The sequence below is a fragment of the Amblyomma americanum genome, chromosome 1 (assembly GCF_052857255.1).
Source record: "Amblyomma americanum isolate KBUSLIRL-KWMA chromosome 1, ASM5285725v1, whole genome shotgun sequence".
Taxonomy (NCBI): Eukaryota; Metazoa; Arthropoda; class Arachnida; order Ixodida; family Ixodidae; genus Amblyomma; species Amblyomma americanum.
The window spans coordinates 39,780,778-39,806,745 of record NC_135497.1 but is presented as its reverse complement, the minus strand read 5'-3'; the positions used below and the strand labels follow the sequence as shown (position 1 = coordinate 39,806,745).

The 25,968-nt window shown below is 48.7% G+C and overlaps 1 long non-coding RNA gene across 1 annotated transcript in view; it reads left to right on the top strand.

Moving 5' to 3' along the window:
* Positions 1-10,395: 10,395 nt before the first annotated feature.
* The window catches only part of LOC144112670 (uncharacterized), a 197,195-nt gene continuing 181,622 nt past the window's right edge, over positions 10,396-25,968 (top strand). The window contains exon 1 of the long non-coding RNA XR_013310377.1: positions 10,396-10,539. This is a non-coding gene — a long non-coding RNA (uncharacterized LOC144112670). The remainder of the gene's footprint in view (positions 10,540-25,968) is intronic.

Here is a 25,968-nt window from a genome sequence, read left to right as displayed (position 1 = left end):
TGTCTAGGAAGGGAACGCAGTTGCGTCTGTCACAGTTTTTGCAGTGTAATGGCAGATTGCTGCCTGTGCCGGTGTGCATCAATCGTCTATGTTCCAGGGCTCGCTCATTGAAGCACCGGCCAGTTTGGCCGATGTAAACCCGCCCGCAAGATAGAGGTATCTGGTTGATAACCTCGGAGGCACACCTGGTGAACTTGGTCTGATGATTCTTCTTGCAAGACCTGCGTTCCGATCTTGTTTCTTTTTTACCTTCTGAGAGCATGGGACAAACTTTTTTCAACTTACAAGGCGCTGAAAACACTACTTTTATTCCATATTTGCCTGCCACCTTCTTGATGCTGTGAGAAAGGCAGTGAAAATATGGCATGACGAAGGGAGGGGTCCTGTCTGCACTTGGATCTTTCCTTATTGCTTTTTTCATCCTCTGAAGAAGGCACTCGCATGAGCTGCGAATTACTTCCTGATGGTAGCCCGTGGATTCAAGTCGCTTGACTTGATTATGAAAACTAGATGAAAGAGAGTGAACACATGACTTATGAAGGGCAGACAAACAACACGACATGATAATGCTACGCTTTACTAACGTCGAAAGAGCACTTTTATAAGGTAGGAGGCTTTTGTTGGACCTGGGACTGTAAGCCCAGCAGACATGAACATCAGAAAAATGCAATTTTAAATCTACATACTGAATGCGGTTGTCCCTTGTTACTTCATGAGTAAAACGGAGTCCTTGCCCCTCACAGGAGAAGGTGGCGAGAATGCTAGCAACCGTGTTGTCAAGGTCAAGATTAGTACTGTAATCTAATATCACAAGATAGTCGTCAACATAACGAAACACATGGAACACCGGATGCTTTGAAAGCTCTAGTTTCAGGCGCCTGTCAAAGGAAGCCAAAAAATATGTCGCACAAAACAGGAGCTACAGAAGAACCGATACAAATGCCTGACTTTTGAACATAAAATTGCCCGTCATGAAAGCTAGCGGTAGAGTTAAGATAAAGCTGCAAAAGTTCTAGAAACTGCTCTGTGCTAATGCCAGCAGTATTCTGGAAGTCAACTTCACCATGTTTGTCAATACTGTCTCTGATTGCTTTGAATAAACCACAATGAGGCATGGAGTAAAACAAATCTTCTACGTCGATGGAAAAGGCCGTAGAAGTTAACGGAATTCCGTCTTCCAGGACTTTTACCACGTCCTTCGAGCTGCGGATGAAGTAAGGATCACCGCCTGCAAGTTTGTCCAGGTGTGGTTTTATGAAGGATCCCACAATGTGTTGCCAGCTGCCTCTCTCCGAAATAATAGCGCGAAGTGGGCAATCCATCTTGTGTGTTTTTCCGGTGAAAAACATCTCCAAAGAGTCCCTCTCGGCTTTTGAGACCGAAAGCGCGACAGAACTAAGGTTCATTTTCTTAAGGAGCCTGGTAGCTTGCTTTCGCTGTATCTTCCCTTGGAATTCAATCGGATGAAAGTTCTTCAAGACAGCTTCCCGGGCTTTTTCAGCAAACATTCTCTGTGGCAGGACAACGAAGCCGCCCTCCTTGTCCGCTTCCATTATTGAAAGGTCGATGGCGCTCAGGAAGTTCACAAGTCTCTTCACTGGGGCCTTCTGTGAAGTGAAACGACTTACGTTTCGCAGTAAGCAGCCCACAGAGTCGTTGACAGCCCGTTCCTTGTCTTGTAGAGAGGAAAACGCCCCCACATGGCGTACCATGGCTAGTAGTTTAGAACGTCCTGCTGAAGGTTCGAAGCGAAACTTCGGTCCCTTTTGCAGCGTCTCCTTGATGTTACTAGGAAGGTCGATATTGCCCAGTATCGAGACGGAACCCTCTGTAAGTGTTGTTCGGAGTTTTGCCGGAAGCGTGAGACGCATTGCTGCCGTGATAGGTAGCATTTGTTCTCGTATGTCTTTTGTGGCTTTGGCCAAACACTAATGTCGTCTTCCCACTTCCCACACCTTTACAACCGTATCAGCCGAAACACTGTCCGCTCGCCTTTGTACATCAAATTCAATCATATCAAATCACATTTTCCAAGTACTGGATGGTAACCTTGGCCAATAGCTCTACAAACAGCTTGATGACTGCCCAAAAAATCACTGCATTGCATAACAACAGCAGACACAACCAAATAATAGAATTCGTCAATAATACTGAAGCAGAAATCAATACTTTAAGGCATACATCAGTAATACACAACAAAAAGAAGCACACAAAATGTTTATGAAAAATCAGATTCAAAGAACAATTCAGCAATCTCAGAAGAATTTGCAAAGATTTGAATAATAATTGAGGTAACAACACGGGCAAGGATACATATGCCATCAGCACAAATAAATTCTCAGCTGCTTTGAATTAAAACTTGCAGTGTATTTATATTTGATAAGAAAAAAACGGAAGACCATGGGCCAAGGGCTATAGTTTGTAATTAGTTCCAAACTGCGCTATAGACCCAGTATCAGCACATCGAGTGTTGACAGTTGTAGTGCGATAGTAAGAGATGCAAGTCGGGCCAAGAAATTAGTACTACTTGTTGAAGAAAAGTACATTATTTGTAACATTATTTGCAACATGACTGTAGCAATGACCGATTTAACTTATCGCGTGCAACCTTATGGGCGACTTGCAAGTTGCATAAAAATTGCAAGCCAAGTTCGCATTATGGAATGAAAAGAATTATCCAGGCAACCAACACGCCGTAGAAACTGCCCGCAGGTTGTGTCTGCACTGCAGTCCGACTGTGGGAGAAGGAACGGAAGGAGCAGTCATTTTTTAGGCTCCGTCATGACAAAGAGGCTCGTTTTTTGTCGTGAGCGAAATGACAGCCTGTATCTGGAGGGTCACATGAGTGAGAAAGAATTTCTCATGGTCGGGCATTTAGAACAACAATAAAATGACTGTTTTCGTGTGTCATGTATGGGTCATATGCTCTTCCAACGTAATGTTTTTCACACTTATGCCTGTCCTTTTAAACTGCATTTTCGCCATTTAAAAATGTCTTCCAATTGTGCTGAAATCTGATATCGATACTTTGTCCTTCGCCTGTGCGTCACGGCTTATAAATCCTTTGCCTGTGCGTGAAGGATAGGACTACTGCTGGGCGCCTCAAATCTGCGAACGGAGAACGAGTCCCTACCACGCTCAGAGGAACATACTACCTTTGTCCGTAAAGTTTCGAAACTGATTTATTTTATTCTCTAGAAATGATTCCCCAAAACAAATGTTGGTGCGTATGTGTAGCGCCACCTTTTCGGGTTGATCTGAGCTATTTATTTTAATTACTGTGGCAGCTGCTTGATGGCAATACATGTAGAAAAATACGTTGTCACTAGTCGTCTGCGCATTCTGCTGTGAGTTAATGTGGAGAGATGGACGTCCACCTCGGACAGCGTGTAAACATAAAACTCTGCGTGTAGCTTGGCAAGACAGCCACACAGATGTATGAGGTCCTTCGTGACGCTTACGGCAACGAGACATTATCGCGGGCAGGAGTTTTCGAGCGGCACAAGAGGTTTGTTTCGGGGAGAACGTTGGTGGAAGACGACACAAGGTATGGGCGCCCTTCAACCTCACGGAATGAAAACAACGTGGCTCAGATCAGGGAAATCGTACAGCAAGACCACACCTTTACAGTTCGCGTGCTATCAGATGCTCTCCACATTAGTAAGACAACATGCGAAATTTTGCTTTTGCATGAGCACTTGGGGAAACGAAAGCTGAATGTTCGACTTGTGCCGCACTCCCTCACACACGACCAGAAGGGCACGCGGGCATCAGTGAGCGCTGATTTGCTCTCCGAGGCAGAGAAGGATGCTGAATTCGTCGGCAGCATCATTGCTGAAGACGAAACATGGTGTTTTCAATACGATCCTCAAACAAAGAGGCAGAGCGCCGAATGGCGGTCCACAAGCTCTCCGGCGTCGAGAAAAGTGCGGCGACAGAAGACCAAAACAAAGACGATGTTCATAGTTTTTTTCGATGCCAAAGGTGTCATACACCACAAGTCCGTCCCACAAGGGCAGACGGTGAATCAGGAGTTTTACATCTGCGTGCTTCAAAACATGTGTGATGCACTGCGACGCCGTCGCCCTGACTTATGCTCATCTGGACAATGGATCCTTCTCCACGATAACGCAAGGCCGCACACTGCTCTCAGCGTGACAAAATTTCTCGCCAAGCACAGCATTACTGTACTTCCCCATCCGCCATACTCGCCTAACCTCTCCCCATGCGATTTTTTCCTGTTTCCTCGTGTGGGGGGGAAATCCGACTGTGCGGCCTGCCCGTGGCCCCCCCTGCCACTGGATACGGGCCGGTGTAGTTTCGGCTACTAGGCTTTGTTCCGGTGCAACGCCAGCGGTGGGGATGGGCTGGCCGGGGCCCGTCCTCTGGGGATGCAAAACCCCATGGGAGTGGCAGCGACTCCCAAGCGACTGAGTGGGCCAGTCGCGCACGTGAGGTCCGATGCCTGTGCGGAGGCAGGCCTGTTTTCTAATCAGGTTGGACTCACGGAATTGGGCTCAAAAAGTGCTCGGAAATCAAAAGGCCTCTGCACGCGGGGGTGTGCGTGGCTACCGGCTGGCGCGTCGGTTTCTGGCCACGGAGAGGCCAGGTCCGCGCGGGGGTTTCCAGCAGAAGGGCTCCTTGGGAGCGATGTCCTCGGGGAAGCAGCCAGGGATGGCTGACCGCGGGGCCGTGAGGCTAGAGCGCGGGACGCCGAGGTAAGGGGGACCTTAGTACGACCGATGCGAAAACCGTCGATGTTGTGGAGTAGCGGTGGAGTAGGCCCGGGTTATCTCACCCTCGGCCAGGTTTTTGGTTTGTGGCCCGGTCAGCCCGGCCCTGAACACTCCCTCCTCAGTAGGTGTGGAGCAAGCCAGGGGAGGAAATAAGTGCAAGGTTGGTTGGTTGGAAGCACAGGTGGGTCCCCGGGAGTCTAATTCCATTGGCTGGATCCGCCACACATACTTTCGGAGTCTGAAAAGCCGCGAAAAACACTTGACATCTAGTAGCTGGGCAGCGTTACGCAAGTCCGAACCGGACCCCTGAAAGTCGTGGAGGAGCCCGAGGCAGCTGCCCCAGGTTAGGATTCCCTGTCTCCGAGTTGGAGCTATTGCGTGGTTGGGTGGTCGGGCATCCCGTGAGTGGAGCCGCAACATTGGGCAACATCGACGCCCTCCCTGTCCTGGCCAGACAGGAGTCGAGCGATGATAAAATGAGGGTCAATATCTCGCTGTCCCCATTCCCATCACATTACCCATAACCCTTCCCTCAGTCCCATTCCCACAACCTATGTCCCACCCCCTCCGCTACGTCCCAGGGGAGATCAGGGGAGTCTCCCCGGGCCCGCTCCCCCGGCTGTGGGTCGCTTAGTAGCATTACCCCATTTTTTTTATTTTCCCACCTACGGGTGGCAAATGCACAACATTGCCTTCGGGCCTTTTCATTTATATTACGATTGGGTTAAGCCTGTGATACTTTAGTGGTACAGGCAGGAGCTTATTGGTTTACGTTTTTTTTTATGGCAGCTCCACCATACTCTTTGTTTCCTCGTGTGAAGAGAGCCCTAAAAGGTCGCTGGATGGGGAGCGTGGAGGCCATTCAAGACGCCTCGACAAAGGAGCTGACAGCCCTGCCAAAAGAACCGTTTTCTAACTCTTTCCAAGACCCCAAGAAGCGTTGGAAGCTGTGTATAGACTGCAAGGGAGATTATTTCGAAGAGGGCTGCACAAATGATTTCAATGTTAAACGCATTTTTAGAAGACTCAGTCTCGGAACTTTACGGACAAAGGTTGTAACTGAAACAGGAAGAGCATACTAGTCGTGACAACAAAGCAGCATGGAGATGTTCTTTTGTAATATTGAAAGATACCTGCAGCGCCACGAAGGCATAACTGGGGGGGGGGGGGGGGGGGGAACGAACAAAGCAATAAAATTCGGCAGATACAGTTAAGACTGCTTATGTGTGGAAATGCGAAAGCATTACTTTCCCTTGTGCATTGACGACCACCCACACATGCACGCGTTTGATATCACCCGGAGCGTTGTACGGTCAATGGTTGCATCACAATTTTTATACGAAAACTGGGTTTTCATGAAAAGAAATGGCGCAGTAACTGTCTCACACCTTGGTGGACACCTCAACCGCGCCTTAAGGGATAAAGAGTCTGGGAAGGTATAAAATTTAAGGAACATATGTCTTCGGTTTGAATCCCTGTCGCAAGCTATAGCCTTTAACTTGACTAGCACATGTAAGCTAAACGAATGAGAAATCGTATGACACCGCCCGGAAAGCTGTGCGACAAACGTTTTTCGCAACTTTAGTACGAATGTACTGGGGAAAACTGGCGTCACGTGGGGGCCGGCCAGTGGTGAGTATATATAGACGAACGACAGGTGCAGCGTTTGTCTGAAGTGGCTGTGCTTAGCTTGCTGTGTGCGTCGTCCGGCCGCTTGATGGCATCACCTTATATTTATTGACATCGCTGGGATTTTTTGTACCATCTGGTGGTAGTGGTTTTATTAAAAAAAATAATAGTAAAAAGGAAGGAAAAGATTTTTGCTAGCCCCGGCATCTGCCATCGATACTGAAGCACCTGAGCTGGGGCAGCGGAAATAAAGGACAGCAGGCAGAATGGAGAAATGAAATGAAAGAGGTGAGGGGACAGGAATAGAGGACAGGGGGAGAAGTAATATGTACAAACTATTTACACAGTAAGAAATGTGTCCAGGTTGTGCGCGTGATTAGTTCATTTTAGAGGAATTAAAGCACACACGCGCACAGCCCTGTGTAGGTTACAACTGGAGTGGGGCGTCCAGTTATTAATCGTTCAAGGTAGAACTCGCGGAGCGTTCGGTCACTGCGTGTAACTACCTGACGGAGAACAGACGGGACGTCAAGCCCGTGTGTTCGAGGAATGCACAGAGGCTCACCAAAGTTCGCTCACGAGTGCGCGCACTGCCCTGCGGCCACAATAGCGTCTTGATGGAGTGTCTGGTAGTATGCCCTGCGCCCTATAGACCGCGAGCATATCGCGACGAGCATCGGCGAACGGGGAGCAGCGAAGGAGCAGATGTTCTAGTGTTTCCACTGCACCGCATCCGTCACACACATCACTCGTCGCGATTCCGTGGCGCACCCGTCGTTCCCCGGGCCACACGCAGCCAATGAGCGCGCGGAGGATCATTGCACGTTGCGACCGTGTAAGTGCGCGACAGCCGGTGACACTGTCGATGCGCTCACCTACCGCGATGCGTGGGTCGGGGTGCTGCTTTCGGAGATGGTCGTGAATGGCCGCACGCACGTCCTCCAGCGCAAGGGGCAGATCGCTGGCAGGTAGTTGGTGTGCAGCGGTCGCGAGGTCGTCAGCTTCTTCGTTGCCGGCGATGCCGCAGTGACCGGGCACCCACTGTGCACGCACGGCACAACCTCTCTGCGCGAGGCGCTCGATACGCGAGCGAATTTCCCGCACTAGTGGGGTACCGCGGCCGTTAGATTGCAGGCGGCTGAGGGCGGCGCGGGAGTCGCACAGCAGAGCACTCCTGGGCGGCGGAGGGACGAGGGTGAGCAGCAGGTCCAGCCCGAGCCGGATCCCCATCAACTCCGCCGTGGTGGAGGAGCCCAGGAAGGTTGCGTGTTGCTGGCTGTGCAGTCGCAGGGCGGGGATGGTGGCCGCCGCAGCAAGGGAGCAGCTGTCGCGGGCCACTGAGCCGTCGGTGTACACGAGGAGATGGTCCTGGAGCTCCTCGCGAATACACACACACGTCACCGGCTATTCTCGTAATGGTACTAGCAATTCTTACGCACACACTCACGTACATTGGGTGAGTCGATGTTATGATAAAATCAACTTAAGCTGAAATGAATGAAACGCTTCCACAGATATGCAGTCGACCACGTTTTCTGGTAGTTTGTTCCACGCAGATATGATACGAGAAAAGAAAGAGTTCTGGTAAGCGGTAGTTCGACATCTGATTTCATGCACCGAGAGCTTTATCAATCCCGGTTTTGCTGAAATAGATGCGGTAAAGCATTTCTACTTTACTGCGCAGACACATCTGAGTAGTTCCCAACCAAAAGTTTCCTTTATTGCCGGAAATCGTATACAGTCACTGGCGACAAAGCGGACTGTACGGTACTCTACACGTTCTAAAGTATTCGATAATCTAATCAGGGTATAACGTGCGTGAGCTACATCAGAAATGCGTAAACGTAACGACACTGTTCACAAACGGCGCCTGATGACAAGGTAGTGCACTTCGTCGTCTAACGTATTTGCTGCTTTCAGAATTCATTCTGATATGAGTTTGCAGCAGTCATGTCGAAGGGGCGGCTGCACTGCTCGCCGCCAGAAGCCGCATCAATCTATAGGTCGCAAAAGGGGAGACCAACCGGGCGGTAACAGAGAGGGCAACATGCACCAGGCTCTTGGTTCAAGGAGCCACTTTGTCGAGGTTTTTGGCTTGTCATCGACAAGGGCCAGCGTCATCAAGAGAAACAGGCTTCACGGGCCACTGATACTCGGGGCAGAAGCGCCTGCAGCCAGGAGATCCCTGTCGCGGGCCGAGGACTCCGAATCAGTGTTCCTGTCCTGCCTATGGAGAAGACCACAGCCGCCCTGCGACACTCGTGATAAGGCCGCTGTCGGAGGACCTAAAGGAGCAACCCCTCCCGACCGCCTCTGCTGCTCTCCTACCTAACCAGGCTGCGGAAGTCAGCCGCCTCCACCTCAGGCCGAGAAATCGGCATGAGCGACGCTGACCGCTGCGCCAAGGACCGGTGCCCTTCGAATCTCCGAGTCAGTGGTGTTCACCGATGCAGTTACCGACGAGTCGGGCTTCGACACCGACCTGGCCTCAGGCATTGCCACCCGGCTGTCGGCGGACCCCGGGTCGTACGTTTGAGGCGAGATGCGGATAGATGTACGCCCACGTCTCACGCCTATTCTATTAGCCACCCTCCCCCTCCTCCACCACTGAGACTCCTTGATTCCCCGCGGTGTCTGGGAGAACCGGTTATAGGGTTTGCTTACAGGGGCCTTGAGACGCCTTACGAACACTGTGTATAAACTCGCTTAATAACTACAATGTGTCGTCAAGAACAACTGAGCCAAATAATACACATCTGCATGCAGAAGAGAACCCAGAACCGCACCCAAAAGTTGACGAGCCCTTTGAGGCACTTTTTGAAACTTTCGCTCTCCTCCGAGTCGGCTGTGTGCGTAAGTCGGTTAAAAATCGGCTTTTGGCTCGGCTCTTTCAAAAGTCGCGCAGCTTCCGTGGTCGCCTCCAGAGAGGCGCGTCGCGTCCGGAAGCCCCGCGCGCGTCATCAGCCGCCGGAGCAGCGCTGACCTTTCTCCGTGCAAAAAGTGAGGAAAAGGCGCCAAGTTTCTGAAACTGAAATTTTGACTATCGGTAATTCAGCTTCTACGAAACGCATTAAAAATTTTTCCTGTAGGATACTCGTGAAGCGGCCTCCTTTACGAAACCGCAGGTTTATTGAACACTGTTGCAGGGCCTATAGAAGCCTATGAACCAGTTTTGGGTATAAAATGCGTGCATCATGTATGGTAAATATCACGGAGCGCAGAAGTCCTCAAAAGTGAGCCGATGATTCACAAATAATTTTTAAAAACTTGCGCAGGTCTTTTGCGGGATTCCAGCCTTGCGACGATATTTGCCTTCATGACGTCTGTGGCGACGGCGCCGCGCCTTCCACTCTCCCCCCTCTGTACTCCGAGAGGCCGAAAGACCAGAGGTAGCCTCCGAGGGGCTACCTCTGGTCTATAAGCTGAGACATAACAGGAAGATGATGACTTTTTAACCCCACGTGGTTCTATATAAGCTAGATGGAAAAATATTTGCGGGAGGATATGTGGTTGAATATCAATGAGTTTCAGGGACCCTAATATAGAGAGGCCGAATGTCCCCGCACCACTCGACTCTTGACCCGGCACTTGTGTTGACACTGCGCCTTTGGACAGCCGCAGACGACGACATGTGAGCAGATAGACCTCTTTTGTTTCTACGATTGCCGTGAGTCTGTCTCTGTGTGTCTTCGTGCAGAGATATCACCCACAACCTAACACTGTTCATCCGGGGGGGGAATTACGGACCGAGTAAGTTTCCCGGCAACAACAGATTATCGGTCGGGCCCTCATTCCCCTGGCACCTTTACTGTTCTTGTGTATATCGAGCTCCGATAAGCCTTGCACACTGACAAGGGCTTACGTCATTAACATCTAAAAAAAATTACTTCTACTCCAGATAAGAATGCGCGCTCACTTAATCAAGCGGTAATTAAATCAGCTGCAATATCTTGCTCGGTGCTCTAATGAGCAGCCAGATCATGTATATAGTGGCTGCGCTATGGGGCCATTTCTTATCCGATCGCACGACCGTACGCCCACCCGCCATTTCTCAGTCTCGCTTATTCAGAGGTTTAGTAACACGCGTGTGCAGAGCAACTTGCCAGCGAGCCCAGACCGCTCAGTGAGAGTCGCCTTCTGCTCGAACCGTCGGCTGCACAACTTTCCATCCACGGTAACGCCTGTCCCTTTTTTTTCTTTGCCAGGTTGTTCGCCTTAGATATTATAGGTGCACGATGCAGAATGTAAATCCGGCTGCGTTAATATTTGCGAGTGTATAGAGTAGGTGTTAGAGTTTATAATAATTGGTTTTTGGGGAAGGAAATGGCGCAGTATCTGTCTCGTATATCGTTGGACACCTGAACCGCGCCGCAAGGGAAGGGATAAAGGAGGGAATGAAAGAAGAAAGGAAGAAAGAGGTGCCGTAGTGGAGGGCTCCGGAATAATTTCGACAACCTGGGGTTCTTTAACGTGCACTGACATCGCACAGCACACGGGCGCCTTAGCGTGTTTCCTAAGGCGCCCAGTTCCTATTTTTTGTAGATTCGGCGGACTTTTTTCGGTGTTTATTTCAGAGCAAAATTTTCGGTTGGTTTCTTTTTTTTCGGAAAATTCTCTGCCGAAGAATTATGGTTTTCTTTTCGCTCAAATAAGTGGAATCCGTGCGCGGCCAAAAGTCACGTAGAGTTCATTTTGGCTTTTCTTTTGCATGTTTGCTTGACATACTTGCATTTAACGCATGCGTAAAACATGCGCAAACGTGAGAAAACAAAGCGACTGCAATTAATAAACGGGTAAGGGACAGTTTATTAATTACAGTCTTTTTTTTCGATATGCCAAATAGCTTAAAAGAACAAATTCGGGAACCGAACAGATGAGAGACACATAACATTGTATTTATAGGATCAATCATATATGTACAGAGGGCAAAATACATGTCTAGAACGCGTTGTGGGCGTGTTTCGGGCTGAAAACGCAATATTTAACAATAACATTTGGTTAAAAATGCTCTGAATGTAAGCATATGCAGTTAAACTCATAGGATTTCATCGTCATTTTTTGCCTTCCTGGTCGCAGCGCCTTTGGGAGCTCCGGAACACACAATTCGGTCGTTCTAGACATGTGTTCTGCCCTCTGTACCCGTTTTTCACTGTTTTCTGTGCATTTCTTTCTGCCCGCCCCCGTCTTCAATCCCTGTACGGCCTTGAGGGTAAAAATACATAAATAAGTATACTAGACAAGCTTATTGAAATTGGAACCATGCATTTCTAACTTATCGCCTTCACGTCAGAATCACTTGGTCTTATTGTAATAAATGAACAAGCACTTCTCTACGTTATCTTCGTTAGGCCGCGCCCTTTGGTTTTTGTTCACTAGTCGTAGCTTCGAAAAAGATTTCTCAACATTCACGCTAGCCACCGGCAGGCTCAGTACGCGAAGAGCTGCAGGAACCAAGTCACACCCCTAGTCCGAGTGTGAGCGCCAGAATTTAATTGGCGCCGCTTTCTCGGGAACTATGTAGTTTCTGCAGTCACAAAATTCAGACTTGATCGCCCTTCATGTGGCGCCCCCACGCGGAATGGCACGGGTTGGTAGTAGTAAGGGGGGGGGGGGGGTCTGTTACTTGTGCCCCCGACGGTACCTGTACACGCTATCCATCTTATCTTTTTGCGCCAATTGCCTCGCATATATCAGGTGCTTCAGGAAAGCTGATCAATAATTTTACAACATAGGGCTTTCGAGGTAAAGAGAAGCTTTTCGCTGCTTAGTAATACCAGCTTTGGTGGACGTCAAAAAACGGGCGAATAATTTAACTATTAAACGATTCATTAAATTCTAATAGTTAACTTTTTAACTTTTACCGATCGGCGCCTGATTGCAGTTACATTTGTAGCTGGCCTTCAGTGACAGCCATATCAGTACTTTGTATTGCGTGTTCCTGTCCCAGCTTTCATGCGCCGTTGTATTACATTTATGAAGCCATATCAGTTTTTAGAAAACGCGATTATCCTCGCCGCTCTGGCTCGACAAAATTGTGCCACGCCGTGCCAAAATCTATGCACTTTAGAAAAGCATGCAGCCAAAGCAACCCCTCCAAGGCACATGGCTAGTCGAAATAGCCTAATTTTGTCGAGCCACAGCTCCGAAGTTAATAGCGTTTTCGAAATTCTAAATACTAATATAGCTACTACTAAAGGCCGGCTGCAAATTTCTAATTGTAATCAGGGGCCTATCGGTAATAGTCAAAAAGTTCACTTCTAGAATTTAGTTAATCATTTTACTAGTTGCCATGATTCTCTCGTTTTTTCACGTCCGCCAACACTCGTATTACTATGCCGCAAAAAGCTTCTCACCTCAAAAACCCCATTTTTAAAAATTAGTGATCACCTTCCCTGAAACACCTGGCACATGCCTGGCTGAAGCATTTGCCAAATTTAAGAATTTCTTGGAGAAGTACGACCTTTGTTGGAGCGTTTCACTAAGACAGCACCTTCAATGCGAGCATTCGTGTGGCTCAGGCCTGCTAACTATGATCATAAAACATCCTCGGAGGTCGGGAGACCTGTCCACCGTCGCTACCACACATGGGTAGCGGATTGTTGCCTTCGTTATGAGGTATACATATGAAGGAAGCCAACAGTCACCGAAACCAAGGAATGTTGATATCCTTTTTTTTAATTTGTGTGCAGTTGATAAATAAATACAGTGCTCCCATGCACCTCTCTATACGTCTGGAGAGGTATTTCTTGTGCATCTGTGATTACTTCGGCATGGTTCTAGGAGCTGGGCAACGCTGGCGGGAAAATTCCTCACGAGGCGCGCGTCTGCCTGGAGAAGGGGATCGCAGCCTGGCATAGTGCCCTACGAAATTATTTATCGACATCTCAGCTCTCTTCCTACTCTCGGCGGCACGAATCAACAACGGAAGGGGACAGCTGAACTGAGGAGGGCCACCACTACCGAAAACTGGAGGGTCCTGTAGAAATGACGTAATCTTAAAGATCCTATCCAGGCGTTCGTGATGAGTTGAGTGAACTTAATGACTTGAAATTGGCTTTTATTTGCAGGAACCGATACAGATTAATTCCTGAGGGCTGCGTAAGGCTAGAAGCTGAAAAGCCTGACGAGACCTCAGCCCCCTCACACTGGTAACAGCCTGCATAAGCAAGAATAACATTTTCTGAAATTCGGACATATGTTTTACACGGTTTTCAAATCCAACGCACGAAACACGAGAAATACACAGTAAAACATGTGGGGTATTTAGTGGGATCAGACCCCACCCCGTGATCGCGTATGCTACCGAGCGCACGCCCACCACGGCTGGCCTTGCTCTCGGGGAACAAAGGAACGACACTCTGGCTGACGCAAACAGGAATTTATTGCTACAGCAATAATAACGCCAGCTAGCAACAAAACACGCTAAGGAATCGAGGTTGTCCGACTCACCAGCAAGCTTACGAGCGAATGTTGGCCCGCGCTAGGGCAGGTGATACTTTGCGGCCGGACGGGCCGAGATGCGGGAGAATGTTCCTCAGTATGATGTGGGTGCGGGCTAGTTGGTAATGCATTACGAAAAGCGCGAAAAAAAAAACACGCGGACGCAAGAGAAACGAAGTATAAGCGCTAAGAGAATGTTCCTCCCCACGAGGCCTCGACCCGCTGGCGGAGAGCGAAGCGCCGCGGGCGACACGTCCTCTCGCAAACGATGTTCCCCAGGCGAAGAGGATGATGCTCTCTCCCGCGTGCGCAGCAATCACGCCGCCAGTGGCGCTGCGACGCCAGCGCCCTCTCTTGTTAGTTAAGGTAACTATACTCCGCTTCAAACATTGGCTGCGTTTAAATACTCTAGACGTCTAACAAGACGTCTAGTGTGACGTCTAGGAAGCAGTCTACATATCCATGTATTGGAACTTGTCTACTGCTCATGCCGCCTCGCGGCATAATAATGTAACTAAAGCTTATGAACAGTTGTACTACTATTTTTCACAAACTGAGCAATAACGATAATTAAAAACGTGTTTTCAACAAGTTTACACATTTCTTCTGCAATGACTTTGCGCGTAAACCGAACAGGTGGATGTGCCTATCGGTCAGTCTACTTGTAGCAGACGGGGCCGCTCTCCGAAGACGACGCTAAAGAGATATGCGATTATTCTTTTATTATTGATGCTAAACTGTACATGCTCCTCGAACGTGCTCGTCTAGACGGTCCTGTAAACATAAGAAAGAAAACGAAACACTGTAATCAATATGCGCGAAATTCGATACGGCTAATATACACTGCAACAGGAAAACACATACGTGACATTAAACCTGCTGTCTGCCGTACGTGGCACTCGGAGACAGCGAGAGACCTAAATACAGCAGCGATCTTTAATCCTGCAGAATAAATCAATTCGCAACATGCCGGTGTATTTGTTCTGAGAGTGTGGAGATAAAAAAGAATGCACGCGAAAGAGTTTATGCAACTAATACAACAACAGAAGAACACATTTGTTAACTGTCACGCCAGCCGTCTTAACGCCCGTCGAGGAAACCAACGACAGCGAAGAGTATTATCTAAAATCAAGGCAGTGAAGATGCACCTACAGGAAAAACGAAAGAAAAACCAGCACACACGAAAGAGGCGGTGTGCTTCTTGCAGAAACCTTTCCAGAAAAGCGCGCTCGGATGAGAACAAACTTATTGACGCGTCGCTGCTGCGCTTTTCTGGAAAGGTTTCTGCAAGAAGCACACCGCCTAAAAAAGTGTGTGCTGGTTTTTCTTTCGTTTTTTTCTGTAGGTGCACCTTCATTGCCTGTTTGCCCCCCCCCTCTCCCCCTTTTTCGCAGATGATACATTTTGGTACTCGTTCTTTCTTCGATTGTAGATATGTAATCAAATTTCCACTCTCTTTTTTCTACCAAGAAGCCCAGAGCCGCCCTAGTGTTATGTGCGCATGCGATGTGTACACGCATGTACTGACATGTGTTACGGGAAATAAAGCCAGTTGTTAGTAGCGTTCGTCCTCGTGTCTCCCTCCCGTGCTCGTCTCTGTTGCGCTGCATCTTTTTTGCAGAAAAATTGTGGTCTTATCTTGATTCGTTCAAATAGGTCGCATGATGACACTACTGGCCTCGGCTTTCAGTGCACTACAAGCGTGCAAGCTTTTTGAGGGGTGGATTTATATAGGCTTGGTTTGGGTGGCAGGGTGGCCGAAATTTCGTCATTTCGGCGAAGAGTGTTCACAAGCAAATGTGACGCCACGGGAAGGTGTCACACTTTTCTTACTAAGTGTGGTGGTCTACACTTTTTCCTAAATGTAGCCGGCAATTTATGAGAAAGCGGAAGTTATCGCGATAATATACTGCGTAGATCTCGAAGTTCAAGATAGGAAACCTCAAGCGTTCCTCTCAGAATTGTTCGCTATCTTGAGCCTGTCATTCACTTCGATGCCATCACCAGCAAGATTACGTCATAGCGTGTAGAGTGCAAAGTTTATTCGCAATCCTGAATGGCGCTTCTACGGATATGAGGAGCCTGAGTGTGCTAATCAACTTTTTAGCTCGAGCGAAAAAATTTATTGTCCAAATTTCCAGGGGGGTGCAGCCGCCCCCTCTAAATATCTACAGTGCTAAGGGCTCTCTACACAAGTGGTCTGGTCTTTAAAAACATCACAATGAGCCATCATTGTACAGGTATCACATATATGCAAATGACATTTCAGTGCACAATTCGTGGTTTCTACACGAGCTGGCTTAAACCAGCATCATTATGCGCTTATTTGGAATACAAGGAAGGAAAAAATGAGCTACACTCGCCAAACTTCCTAATACGGAAGGATGGGCGTGGACGCACCTCTATCGCTTACAACAATGAACCTTGTTGTCCAGCGGAGGAGGAAGGCCGCCTCACCCAACACGACGAGTTCTTCGTTCAAGTGTTTCAGCATCAAAGTTCCAAGGTGGTACAGTAAATGGAACATTGCTTTCTGCGGACGTCCCCGCAAGACTGCAAGTCCCCCGCCCCCCTTTTCCACAGTACATAAGCACCTACACACATTATTAATTCATCAAAGAAATCGCGACTGCGACTCTGCCACCGCATGCGCACCTGGAACATGCGTCTCTTCTCCTTCAGGTAGTTACACGCAGTGACCGAACGCTCCGCGAGTTCTATACCTTGAACAATTATTAACTGGACGCCCCACTCCAGTCGTAGTCAACACAGTGCTGTGCGCGTGTGTTTTTATTCATCCAACATGAACTAATCACGCGCACAACCTGGACACGTTTCTTATTGTGTAAATAGTTTGTGTATACAACTTATCCCAACATCCTCTCTTCCTTTTCCAGTGAGACAGCGCAACGGCACAAGGCCAGAGGACAAGAAAGGACGATACACAGCGCTGTGTATCGTCCTTTCTTGTCCTCTGGCCTTGTGCCGTTGCGCTGTTTCACTGGAAATCATGTCAGACCAACGTGCCCATCAGTTATTGTTGTACAGTTTCCTCTCTTCCTGTCCCCTCACGTCTTTCACTTCATTTATGCATTCTGCCTGCTATCCTTTATTTCCGCTGCCCCAAATCAGGTGCTTCAGTATCGATGGCAGATGCCGGGGCTAGCAAAAATGTTTTCCTTCCTTTTTACTATTATTTTAATCAAAATCAACTTACTAATACAACATGCGCGCTACCAAGTGCCAGAAAGTGCGCGCGACTTGGCATTCAAAAACGGCCTGGTTCAGAGATTCAGTTCGACCCCATTGCGGACATGAGGTCAAGGGCGCCACGCCCCACGGCGCAAGGCGGTTAGCTGTGGGTAACGCTTCCCATTCGCGAAGCCAGGTAAAATTGGATACATGAGCGGGGAGAGAGGCAAAGATTTTATGCTTACGCCTTTTGCGCACTTTCCTTCGCTGGTCTACATTAAGGGTTCGAAACGCTACATATTCGCAAGTTTCACTCGCGGACAATTCTTTCAAATCACAATCAGGAAGCGTACCTCCAAGTAAATGTAAGGATCGAAAGACATATGCATAGAAAGCTGGCGACGTTCCAGCCGCAGGGCCTTTCCAATTTGATAACTCAAAGAAGCGACGCGATGTTCCCATCAAATATGCGGTGAGTGCTCTTCCTCGGTGCGGTGTGTCCGAGATAAGGTCCCACATGGCCCTTAAGGCCAATACGCGACACATCACTTCAAGATCCGGGATGATGAAGCCACCCATGTCGGTGGGCAGGCGGACAAAAACTCTTGCAACGCTCTCTGCGTGTCCACCTCAGAAGAAAGATCCACACGCTGTGGCCAGCCTCCGGAGGACGCGGCGAGGAGGGCGCGCTATTTTTGCGACGTAGATGAAGGAAGCTGTTATGCTTGTTCTGATAAGATAAGCTCGATAACGTGATGAGCTTGATAACTATATATGAGTCAGATAACAAGTGAGACTGACGGACATGGAATGCTAATGTCGCTGGCAGGTACTAGCTACGCTACAGCACGCTTTCACAACCACCGCTACAAGATGTGATGGTTTAACTGGCATATTCAGTTTATATGTTTATTAAGGTTGCAAGGGAACGGTTCCTCCAATAATAAATAACAATGCATTCTATAAATTGCATCGAATGGTTAATCGGACGAAATGGGTTTTAATTGCAGTTCAGTGTAGTGCAAACGAATGTTGCAATATTTTATTAGAATAATGGCAGAGGCGACCCATGTCGACACGAGAAACGCTCGGCCTGGTTGCTGAGAGCACCGAAAGACGGTGTCAGGGCTTAGGGGAAAACTGGAAAGGAGGAAGAGGTAAACTTTATTAATAATAATAATAATAATAATAATAATAATAATAATAATAATAATAATAATAATAATAATAATGATAATAATAATTGGTTTTTGGGGGGGGAAAGGAAATGACGCAGTATCTGTCTCACTTATCGTTGGACAACTTTATTAAAGAAGAGGTAATAATAATAATAATTGGTTTTTTGGGAAAAGGAAATGGCGCAGTATCTGTCTCATATATCGTTGGACACATGAACTACGCCGTATGGGAAGGGATAAAGGAGGGAGTGAAAGAAGAAAGAGGTGCCCCTAGTGGAGGGCTCCGGAATAATTTCGACCACCTGGGGATCTTAAACTTGAAAGTCCCTGCGCGTGTGCCTAGGCCTACCCAAAAACTCGCAGTGCGCCGCAACGTTGGCCGAGGCAGGAGCGTGGCCCCTTGAGCTCCAAGCAGCGCGCAGGGCACTGAATCACATCGACCGGCTTCACCGCGCACCGGACGGCGGCTCGCTGCTGCAGCGTATGCGCTCGCACCCGCGCTCACGAATGGGCGCGGCGCTGCTCGAGTATGAGCAATTGACCCAAGGCCCACCCCCCTACGGCTCCTGCGCGCCCTGGCCTGCTGCCTCGGAGGTACAGCGAGAGATCTTCGGCATCGCGGGAAAGCGGAGCACACCCCTCTGCGCTGTGCAGCAGCTGGCCAGAGCCGTCATACACGAGGAGCTCCAGGACCATCTCCTCGTGTACACCGACGGCTCAGTGGCCCGCGACAGCTGCTCCCTTGCTGCGGCGGCCACCATCCCCGCCCTGCGACTGCACAGCCAGCAACACGCAACCTTCCTGGGCTCCTCCACCACGGCGGAGTTGATGGGGATCCGGCTCGGGCTGGACCTGCTGCTCACCCTCGGCCCTCCGCCGCCCAGGAGTGCTCTGCTGTGCGACTCCCGCGCCGCCCTCAGCCGCCTGCAATCTAACGGCCGCGGTACCCCACTAGTGCGGGAAATTCGCTCACGCATCGAGCGCCTCGCGCAGAGAGGTTGTGCGGTGCGTGCACAGTGGGTGCCCGGTCACTGCGGCATCGCCGGCAACGAAGAAGCTGACGACCTCGCGACCGCTGCACACCAACTACCTGCCAGCAATCTGCCCCTTGCGCTGGAGGACGTGCGTGCGGCCATTCACGAGCATCTCTGAAAGCAGCACCCCGACCCACGCATCGCGGGAGGTGAGCGCATCGGCAGTGTCACCGGCTGTCGCGCACTTACACGGTCGCAACGTGCAATGATCCTCCGCGCGCGCATTGGCTGCGTGTGGCCCGGGGAACGACGAGTGCGTCACGGAATCGCGACGAGTGATGTGTGTGACGGATGCGGTGCAGTGGAAACACTAGAACATCTGCTCCTTCGCTGCTCCGCGTTCGCCGATGCTCGTCGCGATATGCTCGCGGCCTATAGGGCGCAGGGCATACTACCAGACTCCATCAAGACGCTATTGTGGCCGCAGGGCAGTGCGCGCACTCGTGAGCGAACTTTGGTGAGCCTCTGTGCATTCCTCGAACACATGGGCTTGACGTCCCGTCTGTTCTCCGTCAGGTAGTTACACGCAGTGACCGAACGCTCCGCGAGTTCTACCTTGAACGATTAATAACTGAACGCCCCACTCCAGTTGTAACCTACACAGTGCTGTGCGCGTGTGTAATTTAATTCCTCTTAAATGAACTAATCACGCGCACAACCTGGACACATTACTTATTGTGTAAATAGTTTGTACATATTACTTCTCCCCCTGTCCTCTATTCCTGTCCCCTCACCTCTTTCATTTCATTTCTCCATTCTGCCTGCTGTCCTTTATTTCCGCTGCCCCAGCTCAGGTGCTTCAGTATCGATGGCAGATGCCGGGGCTAGCAAAAATCTTTTCCTTCCTTTTTTACTATTATTTTTAATAAAACCACTACCACCACCACTGACATCGCGCAGCACACGGGCGCCTTAGCGTTTTTCCTAAGGCGCCCAGTTCCTATTTTTTGGAGATTCGGCGGACTTTTTTCGGTGTTTATTTCAGACCAAAATTTTCGGTTGGTTTCTTTCTTTTTTTTCGGAAAATTATCTGCCGAAGATTTATGTTATTTCTTTTCGCTCAGCCCCGCCGCGGTGGCTCAGTGGTTAGGGCGCTCGACTACTGATCCGGAGTTCCCGGGTTCGAACCCGACCGCGGCGGCTGCGTTTTTATGGAGGAAAAACGCTAAGGCGCCCGTGGGCTGTGCGATGTCAGTGCACGTTAGAGATCCCCAGGTGGTCGAAATTATTCCGGAGTCCTCCACTACGGCATCTCTTCCTTCCTTTCTTTCACTCCCTCCTTAATCCCTTCCCTTTCGGCGCGGTTCAGGTGTCCAACGATAAATGAGACAGATACTGCGCCATTTCCTTTCCCCAAAAACCAATTACTATTAACAGGATATAACTAGCGCGAAAACGCAGGAGTATTACCTTCTGGAAAAGGACTTCAAACCGGGTTCGGTACTACTTAAAAACAGATGTTATCGCGCCTTAGAAGAGAAAATCACCTGCGCTACTGTTCAGTTTCCTTCATGAACAGGAAGGAAGATCTTCTTGCGTGATTCGACTGTTTTGTTCTCGTTTCATTCGACACAGAATGTAAACGCAAAAGCGAACAGTACCTGTACACAGTACAGTACCCCGACGGTACCTGTACACGCTATCCATCTTTTCTTTTTTTCTTTTTGCGCCAAATGCCTCGCATATATCAGGTGTTTCAGGAAAGCTGATCAATAACTTTACAACATAGGGCTTTTGAGGTAAAGAGAAGCTTTTTGTTGCTTAGTAATACTAGCTTTTGGTGGACGTCAAAAAACAGGCGAATAATTTAACTATTAAACGATTCATAAAATTCTAATAGTTAACTTTTTAACTTTTACCGATCGGCGCCTGATTGCAATTGCATTTGTAGCTGGCCTTTAGTGACAGCCATATCAGTACTGTGTTTTGCGTGTTCCTGTCCCCGTTTTCTTGCGCCGTTGTATTCAATTTATGAAGCCATATCAGTTTTTAGAAAACGCGATTATCCTCGCCGCTCTGGCTCGACAAAATTGTGTCACGCCGTGCCAAAATATATGCACTTTAGAAAAGCATGCAGCCAAAGAACCGCTCCAAGGCACATGGCTAGTCGAAATAGCCTCATTTTGTCGAGCCACAGCTCCGAAGTTAATCGCGTTTTCGAAATTCTAAATACTAATATGGCTACTACTAAAGGCCGGCTGCAAATTTCTAATTGTAATCAGGTGCCTATCGGTAATAGTCAAAAAGTTCACTTTTAGAATTTAGTTAATCATTTTACTAGTTGCCATGATTCTCCCGTTTTTTCACGTCCGCCAACACTCGTATTACTATGCCGCAAAATGCTTCTCTTCACCTCAAAAACCCCATTTTTAAAAATTAGTGATCACCTTCCCAGATACACCTGGCACATGCCTGGCTGAAGCATTTGCCAATTTTAAGAATTTCTTGGAGAAGTACGACCTTTGTTGGAGCGTTTCACTAAGACAGCACCTTCAATGCGAGCATGCGTGTGGCTCAGGTCTGCTAACTATGATCATAAAACATCCTCGGAGGTCGGGAGACCTGTCCACCGTTGCTACCACACATGGGTAGCGGATTGTTGAATTTGTTATGAGGTATACATATGAAGGAAGCCAACAGTCACCGAAACCAAGGAATGTGGATATCCTTATTTTTTTTAATTTGTGTGCAGTTGATAAATAAATACAGTGCTCCCATGCCCCTCTCTATACCTCTGTAGAGGTATTTCTTGTGCATCTGTGATTACTTCGGCATGGTTCTAGGAGCTGGGCAACGCTGGCGGGAAAATTCCTCACGAGGCGCGCGTCTGCCTGGAGAAGGCGATCGCAGCCTGGCATAGTGCCCTACGAAATTCTTGATCGACATCTCAGCTCTCTTCCTACTCTCGGCGGCACGAATCAACAACTGAAGGGGACAGCTGAACTGAGGAGGGCCACCACTACCGAAAACTGGAGGGTCCTGTAGAAATGACGTAATCTTAAAGTTCCTATCCAGGCGTTCGTGATGAGTTGAGTGAACTTAATGACTTGAAATTGGCTTTTATTTGCAGGAAGCGATACAGATTAATTCCTGAGGGCTGCGTAAGGCTAGAAGCTGAAAAGCCTGACGAGACCTCAGCCCCCTCACACTGGTAACAGCCTGCATAAGCAAGAATAACATTTTCTGAAATTCGGACATATGTTTTACACAGTTTTCAAATCCAACGCACGAAATACGAGAAATACACAGTAAAACATGTGGGGTTTTTAGTGGGATCAGACCCCACCCCGTGATCGCGTATGCTACCGAGCGCACGCCCACCACGGCTGGCCTTGCTCTCGGGGAACAAAGGAACGACACTCTGGCTGACGCAAACAGGAATTTATTGCTACAGCAACAATAACGCCAGCTACCAACAAAACACGCTAAGGAATCGAGGTTGTCCGACTCACCAGCAAGCTTACGAGCGAATGTTGGCCCGCGCTAGGGCAGGTGATACTTCGCGGCCGGACGGGCCGAGATGCGGGAGAATGTTCCTCAGTATGATGTGGGTGCGGGCTAGTTGGTAATGCATTACGAAAAGCGCGAAAAAAAACACGCGGACGCAAGAGAAACGAAGTATAAGCACTAAGAGAAAGTTCCTCCCCACGAGGCCTCGCCCCACTGGCGGAGAGCGAAGCGCCGCGGGCGACACGTCCTCTCGCAAACGATGTTCCCCAGGCGAAGAGGATGATGCTCTCTCCCGCGTGCGCAGCAATCACGCCGCCTGTGGCGCTGCGACGCCAGCGCCCTCTCTTGTTAGTTAAGGTAACTATACTCCGCTTCAAACATTGGCTGCGTTCCAATACTCTAGACGTCTAACAAGACGTCTAGTGTGACGTCTAGGAAGCAGTCAACATGTCCATGTATTGGAACTTGTCTACTGCTCATGCCGCCTCGCGGCATAATAATGTAACTAAAGCTTATGAACAGTTGTACTACTATTTTTCACAAACTGAGCAATAACGATAATTAAAAACGTGTTTTCAACAAGTTTACACATTTCTTCTGCAATGATTTTGCGCGTAAACCGAACAGGTGGATGTGCCTATCGGTCAGTCTACTTGTAGCAGACGGGGCCGCTCTCCGAAGACGACGCTAAAGAGATATGCGATTATTCTTTTATTATTGATGCTAAACTGTACATGCTCCTCGAACGTGCTCGTCCAGACGGTCCTGTAAACATAAGAAAGAATACGAAAGACTGTAATCAATATGCGCGAAATGTGATACGGCTAATATACACTGCAACAGGAAAACACATACGTGACATTAAACCTGCTGTCTGCCGTACGTGGCAGTCGGAGACAGCGAGAGACCTAAATACAGCAGCGATCTTTAATCCTGCAGACTAAACTCAATTCGCAACATGCCGGTGTATTCGTTCTGAGAGTGTAGAGATAAAAAAGAATGCACGCGAAAGAGTTTATGCAACTAATACAGCAACAGAAGAACACATTTGTTAACTGTCACGCCAGCCGTCTTAACGCCCGTCGAGGAAACCAACGACAGCGAAGAGTATTCTCTAAAATCAAGGTGCTAATTGAGATCCGGCATCTGACGATGCCGGATCACGTAAACAGACCTACAGCGTCCGCTGCTGTAGCAAAGCTCTCAACTGCACGATTTTCTCCTGCGTGATTCACTGCTATGAATCGCACGTCCACGAAGATTAATTAGCCACTAGTTTGCGTACCAAATAACATAATGGAATGACTCACATTTTTTCTTTCTTATAATCCGTGCACAGTCCGACGCCCGCAAGAGCACGACTCGCTCATCCGCGTACATCAGCTCCGCCATCTTTAGACACCAAGTTAGCCTGCATCTATGTGGACTTCGGCGAAGCACTCTTAAGCAGTCTTATGAGACTGCTTCGCCGAGAAATGGAACGCGTCCCAAGATGGCGGCTGTCCGGCTAGACGTCTGAGTAGCCGTCTACTTGGGAGTATTGGAACGCAGCCATTATGTGCAACGCTGTCAAAGCTAGCGCTCTTGTTTGCGCTGCCTGCGTCCGCGACCAAAAAGTAGTGCGTTATTTGTGGTGAGCGAAACATAATAAATGCATCGCCTGTAGGCTTACCACGTGACACATTTGTGATGAGCTTAATTAAGTGCATTGTTGTTGCTGACAACACACTGTCGCTTTCTCGTGCCATAGACAACTCGGGCGCAGAACAAGCGAGCAGTAACGCACCTCCCTTTATTTTCCCGTCCTGACTACTTCCGTACCCTTCAGAGCGTTGCACCTGATGTATGAAACGGAGTATAACCAGGGAAATTCACGTGGCGCGCCCCATCTTGAGGCGAGGCCATGGGAAGATGCATCGGGGGAAAGCTAACCAAAGGGGAAGTCGTGAAGGAAAGTCCCCTCAAACACAGCAACACAACACAAATACATTTTGGAGGTTTTATGCTGGAATGAGGGTACAATGTCTTTCTGCAGTAAAGAACTAGTTGATGTCCAGCAATTTTCCTGTGTGCCTCTTCTGTGCTTTTGTCTTTTACTTAGGCTGGTGAAAAGTTTAATAACGAATCACTAACACGCCCAACTCTCTGCATTACTTGAAGACAAAGTCCTCTTGTTGAAACGTTGGCTGACAGACTAAGGCTCCCCCTCAACATTTGTTCACTTTGTTTAATGTGGTCCAGAATGCCGTTTTCCTATCCTCACTGTGCAAAGAATAGCGTACCTACGAGATAACAGCAACGAGGGAGGAAAGGGACATCTACGAAACAAACTTAGTTGGACAACATTCCCTTTCGAAGGCATTTGTTGAACCGTACAGCAGCTATGAAGTAATGGCTGTACAAATTGGGGCAGTGTTTTACAGAATCCGGAGATTGTTTGTTGCAGACGATGGAAATAAGCGCAAAAAGGCGGGCTTGGGGCAGTAGTAAAAGTATAGTTAGCCCCCCACCCCTTCTAAAAAAACAATCAAAGCTAGTTCTTTTCTTACACCTCTCGTCACTAGAACAGCGCAGCTGACGTGTTGCGGCTTACCTTCCAAGCATTTAGCGGGCCAGTACATCTTTCAGAGCTCCTCCACTGAATTTACGTTGAATCGCGTCGTAGTTGCGCTGTGTGTCTCATAATTTACACGACACAACTGTCACATCCACCCTCTTAATTTCTTAACTCACTGCCCCGCAACTTCCCGTAGTTTTTTCCTTGGCCTTCCCTAAAGTATCAAGGTCGACGACCATACAACGTTTGAACACATGCAGCACACATGCCCACAACATAAGTACTGAGGTGGCACTATACGTCCGCACAAGCAATCATCCACCTTCGCAAGCTTTCTTTAAAGATGAAAGCTCTGGATAGCACCTCAGGGAGTATATCGGCACCTGTAGTGCCTAATGGCTGGCAAAACCTGAGAAATTCAGTGATGAGGATTCATCTACGAAGGTGGCCTTTACCTCACGGAAGCGTGACGGGGCTTGGAAAAAGTGGTGGCCGCCCTGGCGCCAGCTGCAACAGCCACTGCTGAGTTTTAGAAGTTCACAGAAGGCGGCTTCTACAGTATCTGGGTCAAATATCTCATAGAGCTGTCTAAAATGTGCACACAATGGAAGTCCATGGATGCACCTTGCAGAACATTCGCAACTGGTTCGAGCCGAGCGCTGTACTTCGCTACAATGTGCAAGCAGACGATGAAATATGAGCTTGTTGTTGCGCAGTAGAGGATGTGAACTCGTTGTCTAGTTGCAGCGTTC